The 25,832-nt window shown below is 49.4% G+C and overlaps 1 protein-coding gene and 1 long non-coding RNA gene across 2 annotated transcripts in view; both read left to right on the forward strand.

The window, feature by feature from the left end:
• The first annotated feature begins 1,618 nt into the window (after positions 1-1,618).
• LOC117882297 lies at positions 1,619-11,595 on the forward strand. The gene is made up of 3 exons (XR_004646969.1): positions 1,619-1,673; positions 4,067-4,162; positions 11,257-11,595. It is a non-coding gene; the product is annotated as an uncharacterized LOC117882297 (long non-coding RNA).
• Positions 11,596-16,002: 4,407 nt separating this feature from the next.
• FAM163A (family with sequence similarity 163 member A) overlaps positions 16,003-25,832 on the forward strand; it is a 58,932-nt gene continuing 49,102 nt past the window's right edge. The window contains exon 1 of the mRNA XM_034780461.1: positions 16,003-16,054. The gene's annotated coding sequence lies outside the window, so the exon portion shown is untranslated. The remainder of the gene's footprint in view (positions 16,055-25,832) is intronic.

The raw sequence follows: 25,832 nt of genomic DNA on the forward strand, positions 1-25,832 counted from the left end.
CCTCTTTCCACCCATGTACTGGAGACAGGGTCCTGAGCTTCTAGGCTCTTCTGGGCAGCACTGCCCTAATGTCTTGCCTGCACACTGGCCTTTGTATGCTTTCTGCGAATCGCACCATCCTTCGCTTGCTAGCACACAGCCCCCTCGAAGGGGCTCTGTTCTGATCTCACGCACTGGTGATTCCAGGGTGGCTCTGTTGACATCCCTAGCACTGCTGCTAGTTCTCACAGGGTGGCTGGCCCCCCATAGGTGCTGCCGCACCCTCTGGCTTGAAGTGGTTTCCATCATATACAGGGTTTACAGTTTGGTTCAATGGCTCTCAGCACCCCCACTATATAAATTGTTCCAACATCCCTGCTGTCCCCTTAAGTGAAGGGGGACACCGCCACCACTCCCCCCAGCACAGCTACATCCCAGGTTGAGCTGATTAAGAGGGTGGGGTGCCATCTAGGGCTAATGAATGAAAGGAAGACAGCTGTGATTAGGGGGGTGTAGACGGTCCCTCGGGGAAAGCTGAGGGCAGCAGAGCAGGGGTGCGGCTAGTCTGCTGAGGCAGAAAGCCTGGGCCAGGAGGCTGAAAAGGGCTGAGGGTGAGGAAAGAAGCCTAGTGGAGGGTCAGTCCGGTGATCTTCCCCATGTAGAGGCTTAGAAGCCAGGAAGAAGCCTGTGGCGGACTCTAGCTGGGGTGGCTGTTTTGGCTAGAAGAACAGGTGGGGAGCCACGGAGTGCTGAGTGTGGTAGAGCCCACCGGAGCTGGCATAGGAGGTGAGTTGTTGGACTGGGTGGGTGGGGGGCACTTATCAGCTAGGTACATTGTGGGGGGGATAAATGGGTGGTGTTTGGGGGGCCTTCAAGGACTGTTGGCACTTATGTGGCATAATAAACCAGCCCAGGGTTAAGGTAACATTACCCCCATTGTGGTGGAGTCCTTAAGGTGAGGGGGAAAGGAGGCAATAACCCTGGTGTTATTGTGCCCAGCCACAAGGGGGAATCATGATGGGTGAATCTGGAAACTGGCCTAGGGTTGCAGAATGGCTTCTGTTCTAACTCCTTGGGCCAGATCCAGCTTGTCTTGGGCTGCTGGCAGACTCAAGCAGGTTTCATGATGTCTGTTACAGCTGTTCCGCTGCTGTTCTGTTTGTGCTGTGTGGCTGCCCGCCCGGCCATGGAACTAACCAAAGTCACAGCCTGGCCCTGTTCATGAAAATGGCTTGTGCAGACTGACTGGAGCCATTGCTCTGCTCAGAGAGGGGGGCTTTTTGCTCCTTTGTCTAGCTTCTTTGTTCAGGACCCGGCTCGGCTCGGTGTAGGGTGCTCTGCCCAGGTATGCGAGACCTAAAGTGGCTACATAGCTAAGCATATGAGTCATACCTGTGGCTCAGAACATGCCCAGGCATGCCTATGCTTACCTGCAGTTTCCCTGCCTTCTCTCCTCCCCTGGATTAAGGGGAACCAATCAGAGTTACTGGTGGGAAACTGCCTGAGTTTGCCTATAAAAACAGACATTTTCTGATCAGACCCCCGGAGAAGGTCCTTGCTTTCCCACCTGGTCTGATCAGCTACGGGTCTTTGGGGGGCCCTCTCCCCACTCTCGTTTGTTTTTGAGCATACCCCCGTTTTTAAACTCCCCTCCTACGAACAACGAATTTGTGCCTGGAGATCTCCTGATTATTGTAAGTGAATCAAGTCCTCTCTATGTCCTCTAATGTTGAAACTGCTGTTCCTGCTGCTGCTTTTGGGATTGGTAAGGAAAAACCTCTTGCACACTCCTCTTGTTTTACCTGCTGGCTTTCTTTCCCCCAGCAGGCAGACCCAAGCTAACTCCTTGGTCTGTATCTGTAATCTGTTTCTTGCTCCGCAGTGCCTTTGCTGCTAGAAATAAGCCTGTGCCTTCCTGGACTGTATCCTGGGCTGCCAGCTTGAAGCCACCCCACTGCTGCAGCCACCACTAGTTAATCCCCCGCCCCCTTGGAGCTGTATCCTGGGCACACACCAGTCTGCCCTCTGGAACTACCCCTAGTATAAGGTGCACCCATTAGGTTAGATTTAGCTTTTAGTCTAGATAAGTTGTAATTTCATTTTGCATAGCTGTGGTTAAGTTAGGTTTAGGAAATTGCTTGTATTGTACTCTGTAAGTTAGGCTTAAAGTAGGGTTACCATATTTCCACAAGCAAAAAAGAGGACACTGGGTGGGGGGAGGAGCCCCGCTCTAGCCCTGCCCCACCCCCATCCATTCCCTCCCACTTCCCACCCCCTGATTGCCCCCCTCAGAACCCTCAACCCCCCCCTTGTCCCCTGACTGCCCCCTCCTGGGACCCCTGCCACTAACTGCCCCTTAGGACCCCACCGCTTATCTAAGCCACCCTACTTCTTGTCCCCTGACTGCCCCCTCCTGAGAACGCCCTACGACCCTACCTGTCCTCTGACTGCCCCAACCCTTATCCACACCCCCACCCCATATTCACACTCCCATCCCCAGACAGACCCCCGGGGACTCCCATGTCCTATGCAACTGCTCCCCGCCCCTGACAGGACCCCCAGAACTCCTGACCCATCCAACCCCCTCTGCCAACTGTCTGTCCCAACCCCTCTCCACACCCCTGCCCCCCTGACCGCCCCCCCACCCCCCCCCACCCCCCCCCCCCCCCCCCCCTGCCTCCCCCACCCCCCCCCCCCCCCCTTCCCCCCCTGACAGCCCCCCCCCCCAAACTCCTGATCCATCCAACTCCCCCTCCCTGTCCCCTGACCAGGGCCGGCTTTAAAGAGCCCAGGGAATCGGGCTGCGCTCCGGCCGGGGTTGCGGGGCTTGGTGCCGGGCCAGAGGTGCTCAGCCGGGGCTGGGCCAGCGCACTCGGCCGGAACCAGGGCCGGCGCTGCTGGGGCCCGAGCCAGTCCGGGCTGGGGGTGCTGGGGCCTGAGCTGGGCCGGAGCCGCTGGGGCCGCCGGGCGCTGCTCGGCCCGGGCTGGAGGGAGCCGCTCGGCCAGGGCCGCGCCTCCCCGGAGCTCTCCTCCTCGCGCCCCCCCGCCCCAGCTTACCTGCTGCTGCCTCCTGCCTGCCCATGCTTCCTTTCAGACTTCCCGCGAATATCTGATTGGCGGAAAGCAGGGGAGGGGGAGGAGCAGGTGGGCAGAGCGTTCAGGGGAGTGGAGAAGGGGGAAGACAGCTGTGGGCCGGACAGCCTGGTAAGGCTGCAGGGGATGTGGGGGAGCCGGGAAGGGGCTTTGGGTGCCCAGCGGCGCTTGGCCGCCTCTTTTCTGTCTATAAATAGCCGACCGGGGGGAAATCCCAGACATTTTTAGATTTTTAAAAATCCCCCCCGGACAGCTATTTATAGACAGAAAAGCCGGACATGTCCGGGGAAATCCGGACATATGGTAGCCCTACTTAAAGAATTGTTGCATTGTGTTTTGTTACTTGCTAATTTGTGTAGTCTTGGTTAAGTTAAATCATAGATAAGATTTTACTGTGTTCTGTATAATTCTCTCTGCTGTTTAAACTTGCAGCCTGTCTGCTCTCTGTGTCTCCCTGAGTTTAAATCTCCCTCTGCCTTTGGCCCCTGCTCCACCACGGACTCCGCTTACCCCAACCTCACTTCTCTACCACTTTCTCTCTCTCTTTCTCTTTTAATCCCTTCCCCCACGTGCTCACCCCTGCTCACCCCATTCCCACTGCTGCCAAACCTCAATTGTATTACTGAAGTCTAGCATAAAACCCCATTGGTTACCCCTTTTCTCTCTAACACACCTCACATTTTACATTTACACTACTGTGACACATTTTTTACCTAAAGTTGTTGGTTATTTAACACATTTTACCCATACTGTTAGTTGGTTATATGTTGCTGTGACACACTCTTTACATAGAAATTGTTAGCTACCTGTTACATTTATACTTCAGTGTTAATTGGTTACCAACTGTATTGTACCTCACGATTGAAACCTTCTATCGTATTTACTAAAAGAAACCCCTCCCCAATTTTCTACCTTAACAAACCCCATACCCCTCACTATTGAATTTTCCCTGTTTTTGCATTTTCTTAATAAAATTTATTTTGCACCCCACCAGTGCAGTAGTTGTCCCCCAAGATCCCCTACCTGCTGGCAGGGACACATGACAGTGGTTACACTTGGATCATGTTTTCAAGCCTTTCTGTGCAACCAGGTGAGCTAGAAACTTAGCGTCGGTTAAAAACCATGTGATTCTGACATCACACAACTCCAGGAATGAGGCCTGGGCCTGTAACACTGATGCCTTTATTTGCCTCTGGCTTGGTGACTCGTGGGAACTTTCCTCCTCCCACCCTGCTCCTGGAATCCCCTTGGGGAATCTCTGGTCCAGTGGCTGCCTTGAGGTTCAATTGAATGGCTGGGCCTTTTGGCTACGTGAACACTGAGTATTTGGGAATAAAGCCTGGGCCAGCTGCACATGCTGCCCTGCACCCTGGTGAGCAAAGCAGTGGTAAGGAGCTGGAAGGTGTGAGCCCCAGCCCTGGAGCTGGATGGGACTAAGCTGCAGACACCGAACACTGTGGGGTTCCTGTCGGGGGATTGATGTCAGCCCAAGCCCTGCAAAGCAGGTCTGAGGGGGACCCCTATAGAAGGGGTTAATTCTCGCTGCTTCCCTCCTTGCATCTTGAGCTGTAACTTCTCCCCTTGTGTTTATCTGTTTCCTCCTTTGCCCCTTTCCCCAGGAAGGTAAAAGGGCAGGGCTGAGCTGTTGTTCTGAGTCGCATTGTGCGCGGGCTCAGCTCTTGTGACCGCCCCTGTACATCCTGAGCTGTGGGTTGTGGGCTATTACCAGCCACTGAAGCCATGTGAACCACAGGTCCCAGAGGGTATGTTTTCTCTACTTACTGAATTAAGCTGCTTTACCCACAGCTTTCCCGATGATGGAAGAGAATCTGCTGAGCCAAACCCAGCTGTGGCTTGGCAGGCAGAGCGAAGGAGGGAAAGGCTCTGGAGTAAAGTACTGAGTGGTGTCACTCTGGTGACTCTCCCTCCTTGTTTAATCACGACAGTCTCCCAGCCTTGTCTAGCTGTCTGGTCTGCGAGCCTGGCATTGCCTAGACCCATGACCCCAGAGCTGTTCCTAACTTTTCTGGTCTGAGGGCTGGATTATGGGCTGTGACAAGAGTTTCCTTCCTAGGCAGTGCTGTGCCCAGCCGTGCAATCTCCTGTATGGTGCCGAGGGCCAGTTCGGGGGTGGAGGGCATAACAAAGGGAAAGGGAGTAGTGTTCTCCTCTCTTTCTTGCCAGTCTAGCTTTCAACAGATCCAGGATCACCCTGGCTTCTCAGGCCCTGATCCTCAGCTGGTGTAACTTGGCTGACCTTTGAAATCAATGGAGTGATGTTCACTTAAACCACCTGAGCATCTGACCATTAATTCCTGAAAAAAGAAGAACAGGAGTACTTATAAATTTGTTAGTCTCTAAGGTGCCACAAGTACTCCTGTTCTTCTTTTTGCGGATACAGACTAACACGGCTGCTACTCTGAAACCTGTCATTAATTCCTGAGTTATCCTTCCTGCTGAGCTCACAGAGCACCAATTTCCCTTGGGCTCCTGGCCTGAGTGGGGTGGGCTGAAATTCCCTAGCCATGGATTGTCACCAATTGCTTTACCAGCTGCCAGGTTTTCTCTTATGGCAGTTAGCTAAGTGGACATCCATAAGAATGGCCATCCTGGGTCAGACTAAAGGTCCATGTGGCCCAGTGTCCTGTCTTCCGACAGTGGCCAATGCCAGGTGCCCCAGAGGGAATGAACAGAACAGGTAATCATCAAGTGATCCATCCTGTTGCCCATTCCCAGCTTCTGGCAAACAGGGGCTAGGGACACTGTCCCTGCCCATCTTGGCTAATAGACATTGGTGGACTTATCCTCCATGAATTTATCTAGTTCTATGTAGGCTGCTGAAGAAACTAGCTCCATTTAATAAAGCTCCTCTCTGGGGGGCCTGTAATGACTCCATGAGACCTTTTCCATAGGGAGATTCCTAGGTAACAACAGTCCTGGGTGGTGATTGTAAAAATCCCAGCCCTGCCCCGAATGTGTCTGTGGGTGCCCTTTCTGGCTGGGCATGGGGCTGGGCAGGGGAACAGGCATTGGGAGATAGAGATGGGTGGCAAAACAGTGAGGGGGTTGAGGGCATCATCCATGTACCAAGTTACCGGGGGCCAAATGGTGTGGCCAGAGAGCTGGGGGAGTAAGTAAAGCTAGGAAGGGGCTAGAGAGAAGGAAATCGCTAGGAGTGAAATAAGTGGGATACTCCAGGTGAGCAGGAGAACGTTTCTGACTCCTCAATCTAGGGGCATGGCTCGGCATCTCCCATTCCTGCTCATGCAGTGCTGCATTTGAGCCCCTCCTGCCATCCCTCTGGCAAGCTGCTCCCACCGTGGAGCCTCATCCTGCTAAGATCTGGAGAAAGCCTCTCGGCTCATCAAATATTGAGACTTGTGCTCATTAGAGGGAGAAAAAAAATCTACCTCTCGTACTGCTTCCACCTGCTGTATTGATTGAGTGTCAGCCCCTCCCTGCACAGGCTGTTCTGGCCGGCTAGGAGCAGCCAGAACCAGGCCAAGCTAATGATGGGGGTGAGTCTGCAGACACCTCCTCGAGGTGGAGCGGGGGAGGAGAGCTAGGACTCCGCCTGTCTCATTTGAACATACAGTCTGGCTAAGGCCTGCGTATGGATCTGTTTGAAGCCCTCTCTAACGCTGATGTTTTACCTGGCTACACATAGAAAGGTGAGATTTTTTTTTTTTTTTTTTTTTTCCCCAAAGTTCCCTAATGAATCTGGACATCCAACTCCCATTCGTCCCAATAGGGCACCTTTGACAATCTTGTCCTAAGTGTTTGTATTTTCCCCTGTACTCTTGCTTTTATGAAGTGATTTTGCCGCTGGTGAAAAGCACAGCCCAGGGCAGCAAGATCCTCTCTCTACAGCACAGGCAGTGGCAATGCCGGCTCCCCCACATGCCAAGCCCTGTCTCTGTATCACAGCTCTGGCTGGCCTCCAGCCCTGGAAGGGAATTTCAGTCTCCAAGGGCAATGCAGACATTGGTCCCTCGGTGGATATTGCCGGTGAGGGCGGTGGGTTAGTGCAAGGTGTGTTTTGGGAACATGGACGCCTCTTCACCAGCCACTGGCCCGAGCCCCACCACGCTCATTACACATGCACTCACCCGCCACACTGCCGCAGCAAGATCAACAGAGGTGCTCCTGCTGCAGTGTCCATGTGCCAGTAGCCCTCTCCTGCTTACAAGGCTATCCTCTGTGAGGGTTCTCTGATTAGTGACAGGCCTCCTCCCTTGTTCTACCACAGCCTGGATTTGTTAACCTGTTAGGTGGGCTGCAAGCTTTTGTTTCTCACAGGCAACCTGGGAGGAACTCTGCTGAGTGATGAAGCATGGGATGTGTGCTTCTATACACCATGTGTGTGTCTGCATATATTCACCCATGCAGTCATCTCAGGGTGAGGTGAAAGGCAGAGGCTGTTTTGCCCCAGCCACACTGCACAACAGTTCGCTTGGTGAAGCAAAAAACTCCCCTCAAAACTAACTGCAGAGGGATCTTTTAGGGAAACTATCACAGGGAAAGGGAAGAAGGAATTGAGTAGAGCTGGGCAGAACCAGGAGCACTAGGAACTGAGTACTTGTGGCACCTTAGAGACTAACAGATTGTACTCCTGTTCTTCTTTTTGCGGATACAGACTAACACGGCTGTTACTCTGAAACTAGGAACTGAGTGTAAACTAGGATAGAGCCAGTGAAGTAAATGGACTAGCTGAGGAGTCGGACCATCAAATTCAAGGGGCTGCTCACAGGGGTAGCGTTAAGGACCAGGCATAAGCCTTTGCGGGGTTAGGACTTCAGGTTGCACACTTAAGTGCTCACAAGTCAGGAGATGCAAAATGAAGGTGCCAAGTTTCATAGGGCACCTGCATTACATGTTCTCATGGCCGTTAAAGAAGCCAGGTACTCAGCATAACCAGCGGGGCCCAGATCCTAAATCTGGGCCTGAGTCCTTCCTGAGTGTCGCTCATTGGCTCAGAGGCTCACAGGTATTTAGGCTCCTTGGTTCCACTGAAATCAAAATATCTTTGAGGATCTGGGCTTTGCAGCTCCACATGGAGCAGGAAAAAACTCTACAGTGCATATTTGAAACGCAATTTTCAAAGACCCAGACAAATCGAAGCTAGTTTTCTCTGACACCTCAATGACCTTCTTAAGAGGTTTTTTTCCCCCAAGCCAAATTCCAGCTTGAAACTCCTAGCTCTGTATCTGGTAAACATGTTCAAGCAAAGGTTCACTGCTGTCATGATTTCACATACAGACTGTGGCCCTAATTCAGCAAGATACTTAAGCATGTGCCTTGAAATCAATGAGAGACATGCTTAAAGTTAGGCATGTGCTTAAGCGCCTTGCTGAATTGGGGTTGGTGTGAACCATTCTCAACCTAAGAGTTGTTCACAAGCTGCTCTCATGACTATTTGCTCTTCTGTATTTGTGGGCTCTGGTTAATCACATGGTGGTGGTTGTGCTTCCTGATTGGGTGAACAAATTTCATTGGGCTGAATCCTTACTAATTGCTGTCCTGTGGTTCACACAACTTTCATGGCATGTGTGAGTGGCCATTTGGACAACTCACCATTAGTCCCCAAATGGGGTGTGTGGATGACAGCCCAGTCCCATGACCCTTCACAAGTAGCGAATCAAAAGCCATGTGAGCGTTATCAAGTCAGTCGGCCATTTGCAATTCAGGCCAATGCTCGCACTGTTTTTGCTAGTGTCCTCTCGCTCTGTTCCTCTGCACCCTCTGTGATGGGGGTGATCCACATCCCAGGGGCGTTGTATGAATGAGTTGGAAATTGCTTGGTAGTGAATGGCACCACTCCAACCTTCGCTATTATTCCCTTGATAATATAACAAGTGAAAGGTAGGTTAACAGTATTGTTTCCCTCACCTCCAACAGTCCCCAGGTATAAGCTAAACCTTTCAGCTCAGCCCAGTTTAAGGGGGAATCTTCATAGCATCTCCAGATATAAAATACCTGAGGGCTAATATCGCCTGACATTACGGACGATGACCTAACTCACTTGTGACACCACCACTTAAGCATTATCCCTCCTCTCCTCCCTCCCTAAGAAAAATGCCACAGCAGAGCTCTGCCTAGCTGATCTCCCTCCTGCACAGGTTGCTGTAGCTCTGTGCGTATCCAGGCACACGCACCCCTATTGGAGCTCAGATAAGTGCTAGTGTGGCGCTAACAAACATGTCCTAGGAAGAAGCTCTTAAGCAATTGGATGTGACAGAATAATTCTTTCTTCAGGAAGCAGTAAATAAGGCTCAGCTGGGGCCTCTATCTTGCCAGCTCTTGCAGGAGAAGCCCGTCTCCATCTATCACAAACCACTCCCCTCCAGCACTAAATCACATGTGTATTTAGCTCTCTATATAATTCACTTTGTGCATAAAATACTGTTTGTATTGTTGCCCTGGCTGTTCTAGCTCAGACTTTGGGCAGGACAGAGTGGAGGGACAGGGCAAAGGGCCCAGCAACAGCCCTGCAGGTAGCTGGGGAGGGGGGGGCAATCATTGTATTGTCCTCCTTTAGGGGGAGAGATGTTTACTTTGGGACACTAGAAAATATACATGGGAACCTTTCCACAGCCATCCACTTCTTTAGCATCTTGCAATAAACCTGACTCCTGCTGGACTCGGTGTGTCTGTATCAGGAGTGAATTTGGAGCTTGTGCAAGACAGGGCCTAACACCACCACCAAGAGCCATATGCCTGTCTAGTACAAATGGGTGCTTGGCCACCTGCCCTTCTTCCCCAGAGCTCTGCCAGGGCATTGGGGGCTCAAGCATGGTCATGAGGGGTTGCCATATGCAGTGTGCTATGCGGCTGTTGTATAGGGAGTGGAGCTGTATAGCCATCTGGGTCCAAGCGTCATTTTAAAGGTCACACATACCTGCCAAGGGGCTAATCTCCCCCGCTCCTAACCATAATTCTAACTGCTCCATAAACATTCTGCTGCTGGAGTCCTGGAAGCAGCAAAGCACTTAAGCTCAAGCCCCCTCAACTTCACTGAGATGGCCCATATGCTTATTGAATCTGGGCCAAAGTGCTCCCCTCCTGCTCTTGTTCCAGGCACTGGAGATCTTGCGATGGGGCAAACATGCACAAGGGAGCAGGATTGGTGCAGGCCATCAGCAGCAGAAGCAGGAGCAGAGTCAGGTGCTGAGACTCCCTGGATCATGGGTGAGGTGCCTGTATGTAGGGTTGGGAGTGGCAGGGAATTGAGTGCCTTGGCTACAACTTGCTGTAGTTGTACAGTATTAAGTATATCAAGTGTTATTACCATCAACATTTATTTGCGATTGGATCTGGTGCCGTCTGTCTGGGAAACAAAGCAGCCCCTCAGTATTTGATGTGGTGTTTGCATGTTAATGAAGGCAGTAAACGAGCTAACAGAGCTATTTGCATTCCTCCTGTTTCAGGCTTCGGATCCAATTGTTGCTGCTTTTTGTTAACCCAAGAATCATGCTGCCTCTTCTCGTGGGTGTCCTCCCAGATTTGAATTTTAACTCTTTCCAGTCTGCAGGCCAGATCCTCTGCTGCTGTAAATCAGCACAGCTCAATGTGGAACTCCACTGACTGATACCTGCAGTTGGATCCACAGGTGTAGATTCTTATACCCATGTGGAGTCCCATTGAAGTTCTATAGGTCCAAGGATCTGCGCTAGCTGCTGTGTGTGTGTGTGTGTGTGTGTGTGAGAGAGAATATAAAGGAACACTGAGTTTTCTCTCTTGTTGTCTCTCCTGTATCAGGTAGTCCTAGAGCATCTCAGCGTTACAGTATAATAATGCACCTCTGCTGTTTCTTGGTATAAAAGATGTTCCTTAATTTAGATCTGTGGTTCCACACAAACCTTGTGTGGTCTCATTTTTCTTGATGCAACTTGTTGCATCTATCTGTATTCAGCAAAGCATTTCAATAGGACTTAACTATTCTTAAGCGCGCTGCAGAACCTGGGCTTAAATGAGGACTCGCTAGGAGATATTTTTCAGATAGGGAGTGCAGCTGCTGAATGACTAACTACAGGAACAATTGTCTAGCAGTGAAGCTCCCAAATGTAACTTTTCTTTATAAAAGATTTTACAAAACCAGAAATTAATAGAAATATTTTTAAAACTATTTGGTGAAACTAGTGTTTGTGGTTTTTGTTTATTTGAAATGTAATCCTTCCTTTTCAGTGCTGAAAATCCAGGTATGAGCATCATGGGCTCAGTCCTGCAATGAGAAGCAAATGGGGACTGCTTGTGTGCTTACTACATGTCTTGCTGAAACAGGACCAGTGCTCAGCCTGGGACACAGGGAGACCCCATAAAGGAAGAGAACCAGGAAGTGAAAATGACTAAACACGTGAAACTGACCAGTCTAGTACTGTATCAATATTGAAGCTGAATGAAATTTCAGAAAGTGAACAAAGAGCATAAATACTGGCAAGTCAATTTGATCTTTAAAATGAATTATTTCAATAACTGATGGTGATACTAGTACTGAGTAAGAAGATTTGAATAAAAAGTTGTCTTGGGAGGGTCCCTTTAAAAGGAGACAGCAGCACTAATGTAAAAGTAAATTAATAATATCCTGGGTTATAAAAATACTTTGGGTCAAGTTTTTTGTCACTTGGTACTAACGTTAGCAGTATAGCCACACATTGAAAAATTGAGATTTTAAAATGAATTTTGATTCCTTTGTCTTCTTAGATTGGAGCACAAATCAGGTTTTCAAGTGGAGTGCTAGAAATTTACTTTTTGTAAAAATAAAAACTGGCCTTCTCATGTAATGACCTGACTCCAGGAGTTGGAGATCTTGGAAAAATACCAAATATCCCAAGACTTATGATAAAATCACAAGACTGGAGAACTGACATCCCATAGTACAAAGTACACTCACTTTGTACTATGTGAGGCCATTCTAATTTAGCAGCATCTGCCACCCTATCTGCCCTCACTTTGCACTGGTATTAGGGTCTGGATTGCCCTGCACTTCATGCAGCCAATATGTCCTGAGAGAGAGAAACCATGTCCTAGATTTTTTTTCACCCCCTCCCCCTGGCAAGAGAAGAGATCACGTCCAATGTTGTCGCTAGCCATTTAAAAACTGTGCAGAAGAGGGTGGAGAATGCTAACTGCAAGGAAGTGTCCTGCTGGAATTGTTAAACATGCCGGGTGAGGCCAGCTGGAGGTGGAAGGCAGATTTATGCAGCAGCCTGGGTATTAAAAGTAGGTGAAGGTTGTAGCAGTTGCTTATTAATTACTGCTTGAGTAACATTACATTAAGGGAAAATATCTGAAATCTTACTTTTACTTAAAAAAAAAAAAAAAAAAAAAAGTGCTGGATGTGATAAGGAGCATATGCTGTGGGAGTTCCTACCTGGCTCTGCCCAGAATCTGCCCTCCTAGGTTCTGATTCTACACCGTGTGCAGTCATTTCCACCTGGGAGAAGTGGGTGTCCCAGGTACAAATGTCCTTCTTCTCATCTCGCAGTGATAGATCTGGTGACCTGCTTCAACTAATCCCTGTGCCATTCGGTGCAGCTGCACTGAACACAATGAATGGCAGCTGGAGTGCATGCAGAGAAATGCTGGGATTCAAATCTGCAGTACACGACACAAACTATGGCATGTTCTGTTTGCTCTTCCTCCTGACTAGTTAATACGATGCGCACACACGCACAAATCCTCCACTTGCTGACCCATTCCCAGTGGTCATTAGCAGCTCCGGGGGGCAGAGTTAAGGTTGTATTGCAGAGTGGCATGTAACTTAACTCTGTATTTGCTGGCTTTCAGTGGCTTAAATTTAGCTACTCTCCATATTCTGGAAGGACCCAAGGCTGCACTGGGCCCCCTTTACTGAGTGTTAATGCAGTTCTTGGGCAATTAATTTAGCCCAGCGTTACACCTTCCTGGGCTTTGGCTTTATTGGTGGTAGCAACAATGACACGTAAACTTCAATTTGAAGTGTTCCTGGAGCTTCTATGCAAAGATCTCCGCTCCCATCCCACTTACCTCTCCTACATCCAGGGTGAAACTAATGAACCACAGCTGTCAGTGTGTCATCAGGAATGAATCAGTCATGCCCTGCAGGATTTCAGTTCTTGCTAAGAGGGTGGGCCAACAGAAGAGCCCTGTTTCTCTGACACAGGCAATATAGCCTTCAGGCACCCAGGGAATAAGAAATCTCTTAGCATATGGAGCTTTTCCACCCTGAGTTGGGGTCTTCTGAGATTTCATAAGCAACATCGGAATTGGGGTCAGGCCTAGTCAGTAGTTGGATGGGAGACCAGCTCAAGATGGTGCTTGTTTAGTAGAAGGATTTCTTCTTTCAACCTGTGCCCTAGCATGCTATGATAACTATGCTTGTTATCGCTGAAGGGATCTTGAGTGAGGTCCAACCCTCTTGGGATCCCCATGGCTCTTTTCCCCAAGAAGCTGGGTGGTATCCTTCCATTCTGCTTGTTTCTATTCCCCCTGCATTTTCAAATGGCTACAATAGTGTTCTTTACGTCCTTTTCAGAGCTTCATAGGGAAAGGCTTTTTCAGGCTGCTAGTCATTCTCTATGGAGCTGAGGTTGGTGTTAACCTCCATTGGCAACACAGAAACAAAGCTAATGGGACATGTCTCTCTATTATGATCCACAAGTGTATTCTGCACATCCATTTTCCTTGCTTGAATCCTTAGTTAATTTACTAGCCCTCGGAGCACAGGATTTCATAAAATGGATTGGTCTATTAAATGGGAGTAATTCCTTTACATGTGTGTGTAAAGTTTTTTAGGTGCTTATATACCACAGGGAGGAGGATATAGGTAGATTTGTATTTTATTTCCTTTGTCCTTTTGCTAGCTCTCATTCAAATGAAGATTTAGTCCTTTCCAGCTCATCTGTGCCTTCTGATTGTGTTGGGCAGTCATAATGCTGAATCTGTGATATCACCATCAATATTTTGGCAACAGAATTTGAGGGCCAGAAATGAAATTATAACTTCCTGTCTGGATCAAGAAGGAGATACTGGATGATAACAGTCAGATGCCTTAACTTATGGCAATGGGAATACAGGAAATACAGTATGGACAAAATAGATATTACTTTGCCCTCTTAAAGCCATTAGCTCGTATGTAGTGCTATTCATCTGTTCATGACAAAAGAAGGCCAGTATCACTATTGTCATTTTAGAGGTGGGGAAACCAAGGCACAGAAAGGTGACATGACTTGGTCTAGGTCATGTAGAAGAGTTGGGAACAGAATGCTGGTTTCCCAGTCCAGTGACTATTGACTAGACCAGACTCCCCGCTATCAGACTATTGGGCTATTGAGTCCAGAATGTTACCTCTGGCAGCATTCAAAATCAGAGGAAAGCAAAAAGAACATTCCTAATGCACTGAGGTAATTGTACAATAACATACATGGGTGGAAAAGCTCCTTCCTGATCACTACAGTGGTTGGCTTATGGCATAAAGCATGAGGTCTTATTCTCTATCTTAGCTTACCTACAAAATAAAAATAAAGGGAGGCGTGTAGTTGCTTGTAGCTTCAATGCTACCCCACCCTTCAGAACACTGTGTGGCTAACACTTCGCTCCAGGAACACCTGTTTGGGGGTGGTAGGGAACAGTTATATAAGAGAGGGCCAGCGCTACTAGGAACAGAAGTAGTGTCTTGTAACAAGCCCTCTTGTGCAGGACTAAAGTGTGTGGAAGATAGGCTCTAGTCTGCAAAGGGTAATAGACCAGGGGGTAATCTTATCTGAAGAAATCCTGTGACTGGCTTTCATATCCCCATCTTATCTGTATCTCATCCATGTGCCAATCCTGCCTAGGTCTCAGGCAAAGCCCAAGTCCAACCTTTGGCATCTGTTTTCCTTTCTGGCCCTTTTGAAGCACTGATCTGGCTTTTGTGTTGGCAGCCAGAAGGAGTACATTACCTGGGACGCTTGGCACTGGATCACAGGCCTAGCAAAGCCAGGAGGGATAAGCAGATGCAGCAGCTTGATTTCAGAAAACCCCTGGCCATGTAATAGGAAAAGATCGGTATAGTTTGGTCAAGGTAAAAGGTCGAAGATTTCATTAGCGACTGCACAGACCGGGAGCTCCCCCGAGGGTGCTGGTGGCAGTAGTGGGGAATTCAGAGCAGAGGTGTACAGGAAATACAGATGTCTTGGAGGAGGAAGGGCGGCTTGGGATTCCAGCACCATGGACAGGGCCAGTGAGGCTGGGCTGGGCTTGGCTGGTGGCTCTGGGCGCGGGTGTGGGAACAATGGCAGGTGCCCTGCCTGGCTGGCGCCTTAGGCTGAGTACCAGGGCGGGGATTAACCTGTTGGTCTAACGTCAGCGCCAGCTCCCTGCCTGCTCTGAAGCTTGCGGACGCTCGGCGGGGCTCTCGGGAGCTGCTGTTTTCGATCCGGGGGGAGGGGGGTGTCCCTGACTTCTCCGGGCAGCGCTGGGCTCGCTCGTTCCCAGTCGGGATACTGCCGCGTGCGGGTGCCCCTGGCTCCAGCCTGGCGCCTGCCCCGGCAGAAGGAGTTCGAAGCTGCCCTGGGGCAAGTCACAGTCCCGCTCTGGGCTCCTGCTTTTCCTGTAGCCCCTGCCTCCCAGCCCCAGAGGGGCCGCCCTCCTCCCTCGGTTGTACGGCGCGGCCGGCTCAGCGGGGCGGGGAGCCAGCCCTGGCCATTGCACTTGCTCGCCGCTTTGCATCCTCGGTGGCTTCCCCGGAGTGAGCTCGGAGCGGGATTTCTGATGCCATTGTCTCGTCCCGCCGCTACCCTCTTGTAGGGGGGCGGGGGCCAGGCGCTGCAGCAGGGCGCCCCCTGCAGCCGAGGGGCGCTCAACGCAGCCATGAAATATACACGAGGCTCAGAGAGCTGAAGGCGCTTCCATCACCTCCTACCTCAGCAGCAGCTCAGCCCCCTGCCCTCGCAGCCTGTCCTGCCTGCAGAGCGGGCGGGTGTGCGTCGGGGGGAGGCGATCGGTCGGAGCAGACGCTTCCAAGGTAAGCCGCTTTCCACACCATGCCTGGGGGCCCGTCGCTCTGTTTGGGGGAGGCTGTGGCTAGAGAGGGGAGAGCGGGAGAGCCCGGTGCAAAAGGGGAGCTGTGTCCAGAAGGCAGCGAGACATTTCCCTCTGCAAACTTCTCGGCGAGGTCTCCCCCTCTTGCATGGACCCCCCGGGGAAAGTACTTGGCTGTTATGCTGGGGGGGGGGGCTCCTCTCCGCTGCCAGCCCTGCCAGGCGCCCTAGCTAGGAAATGTAACTGGATTCTCTTGCTGCCCCACACCCCACCCCCGCGCCGCCTCACAGAAAAGGGAAGGAAGACCAGGAGGGTGCTTAGAAGAGGAAGACAAGTCAGATCTGGCCCTGGGGAATGGTGCAGCTCTCGCATGGCTGCGGGGAATGCTCGGCGAGCAGCGGAGTCAGCGCAGCGGGGTGTGCTCTTGACACTGGGCTATTTGTTTCCGAGCTAGATTTCCTTTCGCCCGCTCCAGGGCTCTGCTTTGGGAGAGCCCCACTGAAGTATGGGAGGGCTGCCGGCAGGCTGCCGCTCCTTGCAAGAGCCCAAGCTGCCCTGTTGGACTTTGCGATTTCTTGGCTAACTTGTGTGTGTGTTTGTGTTTTTAAAGCAATAGCACCCTCTCCTTGAGGCGTCCTAGCAGGCATAGAGGGGAAGGATTTAGCAAGCCCATCTCTGTGCCAGGCCAGGATTGTCCCCTACAGCACTTCCTAGCGCTTTACCTAAGCTAAGTTTGAAAAGTCCCCGGTGATGAAGCTTCCACCAGGCCCATTATGCAGGCGTGCTGGATATCAGGGACATGGTAGCTCAGTAGTAGAGCCCCAACCTTGCTCTCCTATACATACGGTCGAATGACTGCCTCATCCGCCTGATTTGCTGAAATGAAGGAAATCAAATCCCTTTGTTTGTTCCCTGGAATCTCTGTGTTGTCTCTCCCTGCAGTCCATAATTAGGAAGGAGAGCTGGGTTTAGCCTGAACATTACTGCCTGCACCGTGTGGGTGACCCCTTCACCATTGGTGGGGCTTGTTTCCTAGTCTAAATTCATCCTGGAGGCTGAATTTCTGTCCCCTGCAAAGGGGCCTATAGTAACATTTATCCATGCAGCCAGAGTTCCTCTCTGTTGTTGATTCTGTCTGTATATTGTAGAGACTTTCAGATATACTGAGGAATAGTCCATCGGTACACACAGAGTTCTCTTACTGTCCTCCGCCTCTTCCCTGAATGGTCTGCACTAAGAAGCTTAGTTTTTAAATGTGATGCTGTTTGTGACTGGTCAATATTTGGGCTGTTCCTGAGCCTGTTTTTTAGTTAATTAGCATTAATAGAGTTTCAGAAGGGTCAGGAGATGTGCTAAGCTGGGCAGCTTTGCTAGTGATCTAAGAAGTGTAATAGGCTCATTAGATGGGTAAGAAGGGTTTTCACTGGTTGATAAACCAGAGGTTGTGATAATAGGAGATTAGCATTTGCCACTAGTGGCAATTAATTAATGGGACAACAGGCTTGAGTCTCCTCATGCCGGAGATTTTTACAGTGGTGAGTCTTCAGTGGGGTTACTCCTGGTGCAGTGAGAGCAGGATCAGGCTGTAGTGATGGACATAGTGCTGATGAAGGGCTGTGAGCAGACGACTCAGGAGCCCTTGTTAAACTGCAGTGTGGGTTACTGATATTCCATGCAGTGGGTTCTGCAATGTGGTGTCCTCATTGGCTTTAGCAGCCACACCACTCCCCACTCAGCTCCAAGTAGAAGGCCCACTCCAAAGTGGTCCAACAAGGCCCTTGCCCTGATGAAAAACAAACCTCTCATCATTTTGTCTCCTAATGGTTTGGGGTATGAACAAAAGTCTAGTAGAGGCTGAGACCTGGAAAACTCTTAGTTTCTTTGAAAGATCAGATTCATGTTTGCACTGCTCTGAACAGAGGTGGATTTGACCAGGGAAGAAGGGGAATCCAAGTGTATAAGGCTACTGAATGAGTTATTGACAGAAGTTACCATAGACAAAGATCAGATTAATAGATTCTAAGGCCAGGAGGGACAATTGTGCATAACACAGGCCAGAAGATTTCCCTGAATGAATGCCTGATGATCCCAGCTAGACTTAGGTCTTTCCTTCCCATGGAATTTCTTTCAGGCACCCGGCTGTTCAATTCCAGTCACAAAACACCCTGGCTATAAGGCTGGGTAGGGGTGTCATGGCCCCATTACCAACCCTCTCCTTGACAGGGGAAGGAGTATAAATATCAACGCTGTAAAAATGTTGCTTGTGGCCTGAGCAAGATCAGTTAATTTAACAATAGACATAAACAGAAATAGAACCACCCCGGCCCATTGCTGTATCTGTCCTGTGGATAAATCCAGGATGCTAGTCACCAGGGCTGCCAGTTGCCTCCACTAAATGAAGGTAGATAAGCTTAGACAGACAACAATAGGCACACAATCTTGTCTGTCCTCCCCCCACCCCCACCCCTGCCCCCAATCTGATTTCCTTTCCTGCACATCTGCTACGCAGAAATTGAGATCCTGGCTGAGCCGCTCGCAGTTTGAAGTGCTGACCTTTCACATGGCTGTTTTGCTACTGAGATGAAATATTTAGCGTGGCTCCGTTACTGCCTTTTTCTTGAAAGTGTGTTTCACGCTTCATCTGCTGGAAATGTTAAGAGATTTTCATGCCACGTTTTTCATTCCGCAAAGCCCAAATCTATAAGGCATATGGGTGGTGTGTCTCTGGGTGGTTTCACTGCAAACCTCATTCTTCTAGCATAAATGTATATCTCTTGGGTGTCTTCCATGCACAGTTCTGCATCAGAGACCCACCTTTCATTCACTCATTAAGTGGGATTAGTACCTGTCCATGGCGTGCACAGAGCCAGATTGTGTCCCCTTTACTCACGTTGGTGAGCATAAGTAAGGATTAAAGCCCAAATCCATTGTCTTATTTGGAGTTATACCTCATGTATCCCAGCATAAATGAGCTCAGAATCAAGCCTCATGGAGTTCCAACAGTGCAATGCTGATAGCAGTAAAAGGAGAATTGGTCCCAAGCGGGTTTTCATTGCAACGGAGACAGTTGGGGGGAATGCTGTGCAAGCATTAGCCCACAGCAAGGTGCAGTTCTGTTCACAAGGTCAAAGATCAGACCTACAACATGACATAATATCTGGCCACCCTGGGATATGTTATCACACTTTAAAATGTAGGAGGATCCATTGCAGAATGAGTAAAGGCTGTCAGCTGGGAAACCAGGCCTCACATCTGAGGACCCAATTCCCCTCTCATTTATACCAGTTGAAAGCAGCAGTAGCTCCACTGGAATTGAGGGCATTATACCTGTGTTAAAGTCGTGCGAGAGTTCCAAGGGACAGCAGGGATGGGATGCAAAGGGAGTGGTCTGCATAAGTTAACAGCGACCTATCTGGCGAGTAAATAAGGGAGGAGTCCTTGGCCTGAAAGGTGGCTGTAAGGTGATGTGACTAGGGCAGAAGACAGGGATACAAAGCAAAACAAATGCTTTTGTCTTTTTGTAGGGAATAGTGTGATGATATTTTAAGAGCTACAGGAACTGAACTCAGACATATGGATAAGTATTTTGACACAGTCCCATATGACATTTTCATAAACAAACTAGGGAAATGTGATTTAGATGAAATTACTATAAGGTGGGTGCACAACTGCTTGAAAGACCATACTGAAAGAGTCATTATCAATGGTTCACTGTCCACCTGGGAGGATATATCTAGTGGGGTCCCACAGGGTCAGGCCTGGGTCTGGTACTATTCAATATTTTCATTAATGACTTGGATAATGGAGTGGAGAGTAGGTTAATCAAATTTGTAGATGACGCCAAGTTGGGAGGGGTTGCTAGCACTTTGGAGGACAGGATTAGAATACTAAATGATCTCAACAAATTGGAAAATTAGTCTGAAATCAACAAGATGAAATTCAATAAAGAGAAGTGCAAAGTACTCCACTTTAGGGAGCAAAAATCAAACACACAGCTACAAAACAGGGAATAACTGGCTCGATGGTGGTACCGCTGAAAAGGTTTTGGGGGTTAGAGTGGATCACAAATTGAATATGAGTCAATAATGTGATGCAGTTGAAAAAAAGGCTAATATCATTCTGGGATGGGTTAACAGGAGCATCATATGTAAGACCCAGGAGGTTACTGTCCTGCTCTACTTGGCACTGGTGAGGACTCAGCTGGAGTAGTGTGTCCAGTTCTGGAGGCCACATTTTAGGAGAAATTTGGACAAATTAGAAAGAGTTCAGAAGAGGGCAACAAAAATGACAAAAGATTTAGAAAATCTGACCTATGTGGGAAGGTTAAAAAGCTCAGAGAAACTGTCTTGAGAAAAGAAGACTGAGGTGGGACCTGATAAATCTTCAATTGTGGTAAGGGCTGTTATGAAGAGGATGGTCAGGGATAGTCTAGGGTTACTTGGTCCTGCCTCAGCACAGGCAGCTGGACTTAATGACCTCTCGAGGGCCATTCCAGCTCTACAGTTCTACAACCCTATGAACTATTCTACAGTGCCAATATAATGGGCAGAGCCAGGTTAGGTTTGGCTCGTCCTGACCCCAGGTTTGCTTGGTCCTGGCCAATGGGGAGGACTGGGGGAGATTTGAATGGTGCCATGCCTACGCAGGCTCGGATGATCCTTTTGTTTGATCACCAAAAGAGAAGTTATGGTTCCGATATTTGCTCAGCAGGGTTTCAGTGGCATTTCATTTTGCAAAGCTCTTCTTGTAAGAAGGACCAAGTAAAACAACTCCATCTGCTTCTGCCAGGTCCCTGAGGCTAGTCAGAAGCACCCCATGACCAACGTGTCAAACACTGCTAAGAGATCCAATACATTTGTCCCTGGCCCATGTCTAAGAGGATTATCTCCCAGGGCCACCAGTGTTGGCTCAGTGCCTTATCCAGATCTAAATCCAATGGTGAAGGATAGCAGCAGAGGGCAGGTATTGTTGGAGGCAGCTCTTACCTAGGTTCTTGGTCACTTTGTGTCGCTAGTATGCTATTTCCCCACCCCAGAATGCATTTTTTTGTCTGTCTAATTTTGATTACATGGAAGTAAAATTGACCCTGCTTAAGCCACCAGTGAGGTTTGAATGTGGGATCTTCGGAGCTAAAAGCCTCCATTGCTGCAACTCTAGCAAGAAGGATGTTCCAGCCATTAAGGCACTAGCCTGGGACTGTGGAGACCTCTGTTCAACCCCCTGCTCTCCCACAGGCTTCCTGTGTGACCTTAGCCTTTCCGTGCCTCAGTTTCCCTCATCTATACAATGGGGATCATAGCACTGCCCTGCCTCCTGGGGGTGTCGTGAGGACAAAATACACTAAAGATTGTGAAGTGCTCAAGGTTAATGGGGGCCAGCGAAGTACCACAGCTAGACAGAAATAAGTTGAAAATGAACCAAGTCTATTGGCTGGAAGCCATAAGGGATTCTTCTGTGGATCAGCCACTAGATGAGCACCAAAGCTCCCACTCTTCTAATGACAGAGAGACAGGCAATGCCTGTCAATATTAGCCACCCTGTTGGAGTGGCAGCTGAGTGCTGTGCGCATCTGAAGGACATGTCTGCATATTAATGAGGGTTTTATGAAAGAGAGAACCAGGCTGCTTGTGTTTTGCTACCTAAAAATTAAGGCAACTCTACTGTGGCTGGATCCTGGTGTAAATCACTGTAGGTCCTTGGAAGCTAGCTGAGGAGCTAGAGATGTGCAACTCTCCATTACTTCATCAGGCATTGGACACATGTGCCTGAGGACAGTAGCTGGCCCTGGGCTTTGTTTTCTTGCATGTGCCCATCCCTGTAGTGTGTAAGCACGTGGGATGCTATCGGAGTATGACTTGGTGAATGTAATTACATTTAATGAGCCATTAAACTCAACCTCTGTTTATGCTCCAAGATAATGTTGACAGTCGCAGCGGCATGTCTTGTATCCTCCGCAGGAAGAGAATCTTTGCTTTCCTGTAACTGATGGGCAGCGTTGCCCCTCCCCCAGCCTCTCTAAATCCTGTCGCTGCAAGAAAAAGGAAAGGTGGGGGAGGTGATGTCTTTTACTGGACTGACTACTGTTGGTGAGATAGACAAGCGTTTGAGCCACACAGAGCGGTTCCTCTGGCCTGGGCAGTTACTTATCGCCATCGATGTGGAGCCATGGCTCTCTGACAGCCATATTCTCCATCTCTTTGAAATGAAAAAGAGACTTTAATGGATCGTTTGACAGAGTGACAAGTAGGGGTGGTGAAAAAGTAGCAGAGGGGCTTTTTTTTTGTAACCAATTCTCCATTTGGGGGTGGGACTGGAGGCGACCTTTCTCACGAGATGAGACCAACCCATTGCAAAGGGGATCCAATGGAGAAGGAAGCTAGAAGGAAGCAGAGCTCCATTGACGTCAGTGGAGCTGCAGCTGCATACATCAGGGATAGATTTGGCCCAGAAGCTTTGGACTGATGATTTTTAAAGCTGTTAAAGGTTTCTGGACGTTCATTAAATGAATAGGAATTGGGTGTCCAAATCTGCTGGGCAGTTTTGAAAGTTCCCAGCCCCAAAGGCTCCCATCTGGAGAAAGGTGACTATCAAGTGTGCTTTGCAATAGTAATGGGGAAAGTCGTTTAATGCATCACTGATAATTAGCCAAGGAAATCTCTATACACCGAGACAAAGAATACTAGTACCTGAGGGGAAGGCTGATTAAAATAGAGAAACAGCTGCATTTTGTCCTAGGGGTTAAGCCCTCCGCTAACTTAAATGGAGCTACACTACTTTACACCAGTAGTGGATAAGTCATTAAACACAGTCCTGTTAATTTGGATTTAGCGTTGGGGAAAGCCCTGGAGACTGAAGCCTATTTGTCCACAGAACAGGTTTCAGCATAGCTTGCAACGGTGCAAGGTCCCTACGAAAGTGCCTCATGCCTGACCTGACGAGGTCACTCCAGAGGCTGAACGAGGAGTTCAATCTGCATCATTCATTCAGTTCCTGGACCCTCTGCTGAAACTGCCTGCCAAGGGGGCAATTGTGATAATGGTTTTGGGATGTGGACACCTGTCCATTACGAACTAGATCAACCGACTTGTGCCACAAGGTAGTCATCGCCCATACGAGCCTTTTCCACATTCTACTGTTCTGAATCTGGAGACTCCAGCCATGCTGGCAGTAAGCCCAAATCAATTACGATGGGACTCTGGGACCTACAGTGCCAGTGGCTTCAAACCAGTTATCCCCTTCACAGCCCCACATGTGACAAACATCAAACTCTCCTTCCTTGACTCATGTAGGAACAGAGTCAACTTCCTTTTGGTTCACCTTCTAATTTATTGCTAGGCTTTACCATAGTACTCATTACGACAGTATCTGCGCCCCTCCCAAACAGGGATGAGTATCTCTTCATAGCACACCTCTGTGGGAGGGAGGTTGTCCCCATTTTGGAGAGGAGAAAACTGGCACAGAGAGAAGTAGGCTTCTGTTTTCCAGAGGCTCCCTTAATTTTGGACCCCCAACTGGAGATCCGTAGGGAAGTCAGTTGGATCTATGGCTGCTCAGCGCCTCTCAGAATCCGGCTTTAGACAACTCAAATTGGTCATGCAAAATCAGGGGATGTTATTGAGAATGCAGGTCTAAGTAACTCGCCTAGGAAGTCTGAGTCAGAGAATGGATCAGAATGCAGGTCAGAGTCCTTATCTACCAGGGCATCTTTACTCTTTGGATTCAAAGGACACAAGTGGACTGTACAAATGTGATGAACAGCACTATAGGGAAACAGTTATAGCAGGCCTGCACAACATGAGGCCCGGGGGCCGCATGCAGCCCGCATGGGCTCATTGTGCGGCCTGCGGGGGGTGAGTAGGTGGGCTCACTGTGTGGCCCGCAGCGGAAGGAGGGTTTGTTTCTGTGGGGCAGGCGGCGCTGGGGGGGGGGGGGGTGTTTCAGGGGGGGGTGGGGGGATTTGGGGGGGGGGTTCAGCAGGGCCGGGGGGTTTCAGCCCTCAGTTGTTTTCTTTGTAGTAATATGGCCCTTGTCGCTTTACGAGTTGTGCAGGCTTGAGTTATAGCTTTACGTTCAGCTTTTCAGCCTATTTTTTAGGTGTTAATATGACTAAATTGCTGATCTAGGGCAAACAACATATCCACTCTGTCAGCCTGGATCTTGTTCATTATCTATAACCACATCAAACAGAACATCATGTCTATAACCACATCACATCAACAGGACACGCAGTATTTTCCAGCTCAGTGGTACAGATTGTTTTTTCCTTTTCTCTCTCCCTGATTTTGTCTCGGCTCTTTACTCCGCAATGGCAAGTGTTTCTTGAAAAGGCAGAAGGATTTCAGGGAAAGTTTTGAGAGTCTTGGTGACAGTTTTGAATTGGGAGCAATCTGCAGCTGAACTCAGGATCTCGGAGTCTGATGCAGCAGATGTGTCCAAAGCCCGCAGGTTTACAACAGGCTTCATTCGTCAGTGAAAGCTTCCCCCTGGGCACGGCTTTTGTGAGGAACAAGGTTTACTATTTCCCAAAAGATTTTGCAGGGGTCATGAGTCGTGTCAGACACGGAGGCCCAGGACCAATGTGCAACCAGGAAAAGCTTTCCGGGTGGCAGGTGGTGCGCTGTTATACAAAGCTGAAGAGCTTTGATGGTGGTAACGGCTGCAGAATGGGTCGGAAGATCCAGCACCTGTGCATCCGGGCACGGATGTGAGAAAGCTGCGGTTGGTTGGTTTGTTTATATCCCTGGTCAGGCACTGCACTGGGCCGCATTCCTGAGCGTTGTTTCAGAGAAAGCCAGAGAGAAATGCTTGTTAAGACCCAGATCCTCAAAGGGGATCAATGGGAGTTGGGCACTCAAGTACCTTTGAGGATCTAGGCCTAACTTCCCAGTGGGAGCTGTGGCTCAAGCTGCACGATAACTGTCCTCAAGCCCATGGACCAGCCTTCCAGCTGCCATCTGTTTGGCTTTTAACTTCGCCTCCAAAAGGTGTTAACCACAGGGCAATGCTGCCTAATACCACTGTACAGGACTTGCTGGAGCACCTAATGCAGCATGTTCTCCTGGCTACACTCCAGCTGAACAATTACATCTTGCCTGCCCCAAATGGCCCCTGCACTTCCCATTGGATGTCGTATCGGCTGATCGCTGCTGAATCCACCAACTTCCATGGTGCTGTCTGAACTGGAGTTGTGGGGAGTTGTTTTTATTTAACTCCCCCACCCTGGGGAGGCTAATGCACCAGTGCCTCTGGTTCTTCCTTAAACATGGCAGCCATGGCCTTAGGAGTCCACAGCAGTCTGTCTAGACAGACACTCACCCACCCGTTGTATGGTTTGGCATTGAGCCCTATAGGCAGGGTGAGCTCTTCTCAGTGCTTCTAGGCTTGGCTGTTCAGAGCCCTGGCAATTTTGCTGCATCAGTTATGAATGTAAAAATAATTGCTTGAGCCGTGGTACCTCTTTCAGTACAAACTAAGCCCCAGCTCTTCTTCAGGTCAGGCCACTCCCCTGCTCCCAATCTTTCCTTTCTAAGGTCTAGTTCCCTAATGAGGCTCGTCTGTCAGCTCCTCCCTCTAAGATCATAGCTTGTTTAAATCTCCTCAGGGTGTGGCAGGTAGCGTTGATGAAGTTTGTTAGCCCCCTTTCGCCCTGGCCAGTGGTGGGATACATGCACCTCCTCATGGTATTCTTCTTTTCTTCCCGTATTAAAGTGTTGTGCTGTGTTGCTAAAGAGCTGCTGTGTTCCTCCTCAGTGGTGGCTGCA

The sequence above is a fragment of the Trachemys scripta genome, chromosome 8 (genome assembly GCF_013100865.1).
Source record: "Trachemys scripta elegans isolate TJP31775 chromosome 8, CAS_Tse_1.0, whole genome shotgun sequence".
In the NCBI taxonomy this organism is placed as follows: domain Eukaryota; kingdom Metazoa; phylum Chordata; order Testudines; family Emydidae; genus Trachemys; species Trachemys scripta.